Source organism: Pinus tabuliformis, chromosome J, assembly GCF_031772625.1.
Source record: "Pinus tabuliformis cultivar Carrire ecotype Pingquan chromosome J, CPIR1, whole genome shotgun sequence".
Classification (NCBI taxonomy): Eukaryota; Viridiplantae; Streptophyta; class Pinopsida; order Pinales; family Pinaceae; genus Pinus; species Pinus tabuliformis.
In genome coordinates, this window is record NC_142295.1 from 993991103 (window position 1) to 993997946 (window position 6844).

Sequence of the window (6844 nt, forward strand, 5' to 3'; positions counted from 1 at the left end):
AGTTGGTATCAGAGCTGGTGAACTGAATCAAGGAGCTGATTCTACGAAGACCAAAGACTTGGTAGGGAGTTCAAGTTTTGCAGGTAACAGGTGGAATATCAGGGTGATTCAGATGCATGGTGAAACAGGTTTAGCAGAGGTGAAGCTTAGTGCTTGGGCCAAGCTGAACGACAAGGCATGGCAGGTTTTGAAGAATGCGAAGGGAAGCTCTTGCTTACCTTATACAGGTTGAAGCGGATGAAAGAAGAAAATCCCTGGATTCGAAAGGAACTTGAAGTCTTGGAAAATAATGTTGAAGACGAACTTCTTCAACTTGGTTGGACAATGGAGCAAGATGAAGTTGTAGATTGTGCTGACAAGGAAGAGGAAGCCGTGATGATTGAGGATGTTGCAGATGTGACAACGATGGAGGATGAACTTGAGATTGATCAAGTTGAACCAGGATCGTGCAGTTTGCAAACATGGATGGATGAGGATACTCACATGGAGGACCCTCATGATGATGAAGTAAGTATTGATACTTGAGTTTTAGTCGAGCATTTGGTAGATGGACTGTAAGCAGGGAAGGGCAAAGTCAGTTTGTCGATGCTAGGGAGGATCTTACCATGGATGTCTACAATGAGACCTTGTATGGAGAAGCAAGGATTGTTGACTGTTGCAGGACTTATTGGGGTTGTTTGTGACCTTATGGTAGAAGGTACAAAGGCCTGTGACAAGGGAGGAACATGATGATCGTTGTGGAAGAGTGGGTCATGCTTTAGCCACATGGAGAATTGGCTAAGTGCCCAGCATGACTCATGGAAAGCTTAGAGAAGGGAACACACTTGGGTATGATGATGCTTGGGTGGACTTCTCATCGAGACCAAGAGATAGTCTTGGTGGAACCTTTAGTGGGGGAGCTATGATGGAGAAACTCATGTGATGATGATATGGTTGGGTGACCGAGTTCACTAGAACAAAGATTGCAGACTTGGATGAGGATGACCGATTGTTGTGATGGCTCTACTTGGTTGGAATACATGGGAAACTTAGTCATGGACAACAGGTTGGAGACATGGAGCATGGCAGTCTTATGTAGGGACATTATGCAGGAGCACTTGTAGAGGTGTCACTTATGGACATCCAATGAGGAGTGCTAAGGCAGGGATGTTGTGCAGGTGGATTTGCTGATGTGACATGGAGACTTATTATGTATGAGCCAATGGATAGGTTGTACACTCTTGTGCAACAAGGCCATGTACTTGGATGGAGTTGTGAGTGGGCTATGGAGCATTCCTACTACATGGAGAGCTGAGGCATCTTGCAGAGACCTTTGGGCCGAGACTTGTATGCTTGCTAGAGTGTTGGTTGGAGATGACTCATGGAGCTCATGATGACATGAGGTTGTGACTTTTAGGGACTTCATATATGGTGGACTTAGAGGATCTAATGCATTGAGGATCTGAGGTTAGAGACTTTGATGTAGGATGGTGTGCATACTTTCAAGTACATGTATGGGGATGGCTTGAAAGAGTGACTTGATGTGGAGGATCGATATGAGACACTTTGGAGTGACGGAGTTACAACGATGATGATGTCTTGGTAGCAACACTTGCGCATGGGTTGAGCCGAGACTTAACCACTTTTAGCACATGGGAGCTGATTGATCTATGATCATGGGCAGCACATGGATAGATGAGACAGGTGTATACTTGTTTCTATGGCAGACTTGAGGGATGGCACATTGCAGATATGATGGAGGTTGCTTCATGGACCTGGATGTGGCACATCGAGAGTTGAGAGATGATCTCTTCACTTTGAGGAGATGGATGGTTTGCAGATGGATGATGGTGTTGGGGTAGACGTAGTTGATTTCATGTAGCACATTAGTACCAGACATCATGGACAGAATGATGCAGATGAGATGAGGACTACTTCATGGACCTGAGCATGGCTTACACTTATATGGAGATGGATTCTTGATCGAGTTGAGGATGTGAAAGGATGTTCTGAGAAACAACTGATGGTGGCATGAGGATGTGCATTCTCATGGTTTGAGCATGACAATTGGACTGATCACCCAACTAGTTCAAACATGGGGGTCGACAATGTGCAAAGATGTGTTAGCATTATGTTGGAGTATCATAGCAGCAATTCACATGAGGACAACACATGATGAGGTCGACACGGGAGGTTGCAGGAAGCATGTAGCTTGAGATGGAGGGGCCAGCCTTCCATGATGGAGAGCATCATGTGGAGATTGTGACAGGGTGGTCGATGGTCATGGATTGAGATGATTTCCAATGTATGACATACCGATGGAGTGTATACCTTGGTATGGTGATCTTGGTGACAGATGGTTGCCGGGATGAGACATGATGGAGATGGTGGTTCTACATATGATGCAGAGATGTTTGCAGTATGTGGAGGAGTTGACATCATGGATGAGACAGACATTGATGTTGATCTTGGTGGATGGCTACCAGGATGGTATGTTGTCGAGGACGACAATGACTTCAGGTGGAGGAGGATGTAAGGACCTGCGGTCCTTGACTCGCCCACCGGGTGAAGTGCGACCGCGGATGAGGCTTGAACGAGCGTTCGGTTGAAGTGCGACTGCGGTTCGGTTGAAGTGTGAGCTCCCTTGATATGCGACGATGTATTATGCACATAATAGAAGGAGGGCGAGCTAACATATAGGCGTGGGGAGCGATTGGCTCAACCCACGGCCGACCCATGAAGATACAAAGGCCGAATTGAAGTTAAGAGGCTTTTGCGATGAAGTGAGGGCATGGGGAGGTCTGCTAGGCAAGCCACGACCTCCCCCTACAACGTGTATATATTGAAGAACGTTGGAGCTCATTTAGACAAGCTTTCAACGCACAACATCTTCACTAAAATAAGATAGACGCAGGTCGAAGTGCGTGGCAACAAAGGAGATAGGTGCAGGTTGGAGATGTGCCCGTTCTCGGGCAAGGCCGCACGATAACAAAGTCGTTTGTCTTGGTGTTGGGTGAAGGGCGCGGGCAGGAGCGCCCGCCGGTAGGAGTGAGGCGTGCACGGGTGTGTGGCGCCCGGTTTGTGTGACAACTTGGCACGGGTTCTTAGGTGGCTCGAGTGAGCGCCCGCCCATCATGCAAGTGTGCATGGTGACTTGATGAAGTGTTGAGATTATGAACGGAGGTGTGTCTCGAGCAGAGGCGCCCGTGTGTGGCAACTTGGAGGCGCGCTCAAGTTGGGCAAACAACACGATCGTGCAACAAGGTGAACGAAGGGTTGGTGAGTCGTGCGGCGACCATGCGGAGGTGCCGACGAGCTGGGCAACCGAGTTTGCCGAAGTTGTGAAAATTGGCTAAGTGTAAATTTGGGGTTTCCCAAGATTTAACTTGTAAGGATTTGTAACATTGAAGATTGTATAATATATTGATTCGGGCATACTCATATTGCAGGGAGTTGCCCCTCCCTTTATACTGTTGTGCATTTCTCTTGTATAATGTTGTTTATGTGAATGTTATGGGCTTTTACTTGTATAAAGGAACACATTAATAATACTTGGTAACGAAAATAAGACTAAGTATGGAATGTTAGGCGTAGTCTACAATCATAAGTATTGGTGAAAAGAAAACGATTGGTAGTGTTTCACCTCGCTATAAGCAGTTGAAAGACTACCGCAGATGTAGGGGCGTGACACCCCGAGTCGTAACAAAGACGAGCCTTGGAGCAAAGGCGAAGCCCTTCACATCATGCGGGGTGACAATCGAAGGGAGACTTTGGTTCATTACCCTGCAAAACGGTCCAACCCTCACTACTTTGCGCAAACAACTCTCGAGGGTAAGTGATTGCCCTGCTTTGCTAAAATTAATTATGTATGGGCTCCTTACGAACCTACAAAGAAGGAACAAAACTTCAAAAAGGAACCCAAAGCTAGGATCTATGGCAGCAATGCGGATTGTCCATGGTGTTCACGGCAAGGATTCCCTACAAGATCATTTACTCACCATCCCCCCTTCGATGCACAAGGATATCTTATTTACACTTCAAGATTGAATTTTATCGCACGCTGTAAGAGACTCAAAAACAAAGGAGGAGTTGATCCACTTCGTGCGATCCTTGGACCAAAAGAAATCCTGTATGGGGATAAGAGGCGCCATCATAGCCTAGAGGTGGTCCAATCCCCAACATGCACAAAGAAAAATAGGACCTTCCAAATATTCATAAAATCCATATCTCGTAGATTCATACTGATTTGGGTCAAGGGTGAGGACTCAGTAGAAAACCTCAAAAAAATAAGATTCAACAGCATGAGGGACTTCCAGTATCAAAGCAAAAGTTCATCTTAGAAGGGAAATTGTTACAAGAAAAGAGGATTCTCAAATATTATAAGATAAGTAGAGGCTCCACTTTTTCTTTAGTCTCTAGACTATGTGGCAGAACAGGACCTCGCTCATCAATCTCCTACAATGAAGCAGCCAGAGGAGGTGCTAGACATGTTAAGACCATACACTGAGTTAAGACTCTGCCTAGACCTTACATAGTGGAAAGGATGAAGAATACCCACAAATAGAGATCAATGACTCACAGGTAAACAACATGTTCTCATATTTCACAAAGAGGTTGTAATCTTTAGATTTAACGGTTTTTTTTGTTAAAACTGAAGAACTCTACTAATATATCTACACAAATTGGACCAAAGAATATGACATCTGCTTATGTTCAAAGGGTTTCTTCATAGTACACCCTTTCTTAAAGGCAGATTAGCAGAAAATCCTAGAGGAAGGACTGTGGTCCTAGGGTAGAGTTGAGTTCTTCACTACTCCCTGGTTCCTAGAATTCGACTCTTCCACCATGGAATTCATAAAAAATCATGTCTGGGTTGCTTTCCAAACCTCACCCTCCCCTTTTAGCATCACAAAGTACTTGAAGACATCAAAAATGTACTGGTAGTATTTATAAAAATAGATAGTGAAAGAATAATAAAGAGGCTTCTCACATACGACCACATTTATGTGGAGATCAACCTCAACAAGGGGATAGCATATCACATCCAGCTGAAAAATGGACATTTTCAGTGGACACAAGATCTTGATTATGGAAACACATACTTTAGATGTCATTTATGTAACTAAACAGGACATTTACAAGATAGTTGTTGTCTGGCCAAAAAACCAGTGTATAAAAAGGGTCACAGACTAAAACAAAGATTTGGCAGCCTTACAAGGCCTCTCTTTGAGATAATGAAGAAGAGGATGATCAAAAGGACTCCCAAGCAAAGAAAATGAGGAAATAACTAAAATTGTGACTCAATATGAGCTCCCTCCGCAGACCATAGATCCCAATCAGAACATAGAGATGGAAGTCACACCAAATCTTGCAGTCATCGAAGCAGCAGCAACAAAGAATGAAACCATGCCAAGAACTAAAAGATCCCATGAAACGGAGAGATGTGAATTAGAAAAGGAGCTCTACCCTACAGCAAACTCAGCGGATATGGCATTGGCTATTATCCAACTTGTCCCATGGGTATGGAAGGAATTCAAAAAGAATAAAGGCAAGAAAGGCAAAGTAGATTATTTATGCACCTATACACGCCATTATGCAGTTTAGCTAGTCCTCTTTTTTTTTCTTTTTTGCTCAATTATGAGGGCTTAAAGCCACTATTGTGACAAATCCAAGTGATCCTTTATATCTGAATACATGTCAATCATATATCTACAAATTTAATTTTATTTCATCTTAATAATAAAATTAGTCTTTTTTCCAAGGACAAAAAAACTACCATTAAAAGTTTGTGTTGATAAGAGCATTTCATAAATTCTTAACATTACTTTCTGATATACAAACACAAGTTAGGAGAAATATACTTGTTACAAAAAGAGAGGTGGAAAAGGCAATATAGTAGGAGCAAAACCGCTGAGAATGATTTTGCAAGAAAATACAAAGAAAGTAAAAGATACCACAAAAGAATAGGTAACAGGGTAAGAAGAGTCAGTCTTTGTTGATTCTCAAAAACAGGGTAAATCATATGTATTGTATTCAATTTTGGAGCTTCAAATGTATGACTAATCAATTTAATTGATTTGTTGAGTATGTGGAAAACAAAGTTAGGAAATATGTAGTGTGTCTAGATGATCAAGGAGGAGAAAGTATGAGGGATTCATAGCAAGAAAGAAACAAAAGGAAATCAAAGTTGGAAAAGCTTGGAGGGCTAAGGAAAAGATGGATTTGGTATATTCTAACCTTTGTGAACCTCTTCAGAAATCCACATAATCCAATGCAACTTACTCATTACTTTTTGTTGATTGCTTCTCTAAAGATACTAGGATTAATTCCTGAAGAAGAAAATGATAGTTTTATGATTTTATTATGCTTTTAATACAATGACAGAAAAGAGTTTGTAATGAGTGTAAAAGTTCTCCAATTTGTTTATTTCTGTTAAAAAAAGAAAGGATTCAACATCAAACTTTTCACACCATATACATCATAGCTAAATGTTGTTGTAGATAGGTTAGATCAAAACAATAGTTGAGATGGTAAGATCCATGTTAAAGTATAATGTTATATTGAGAAAATTTAGGGGAGAAACCAACCACAAGATATTGTCATGCAGATGACATAGGGAACTAAGCAAGAGCAAGTTTATTTCTCTTATTTATTGTGACAGCAAACCCATCAATTCCATCTGCAGATAAAAATGATGAGTCAGAGAGCACCTTTACATTGAAGAAAAATATTACTATGAGCAATTTGGAGTTGACTTTCAAAATAGTGAACAAATTGGGTTCTTTACGGGTTAGGTTCAAAAAACTTAGGCTTCCAACATTTATATATCATTTTATAGAACGGTAGAAAAAGTGCATTTACTAAT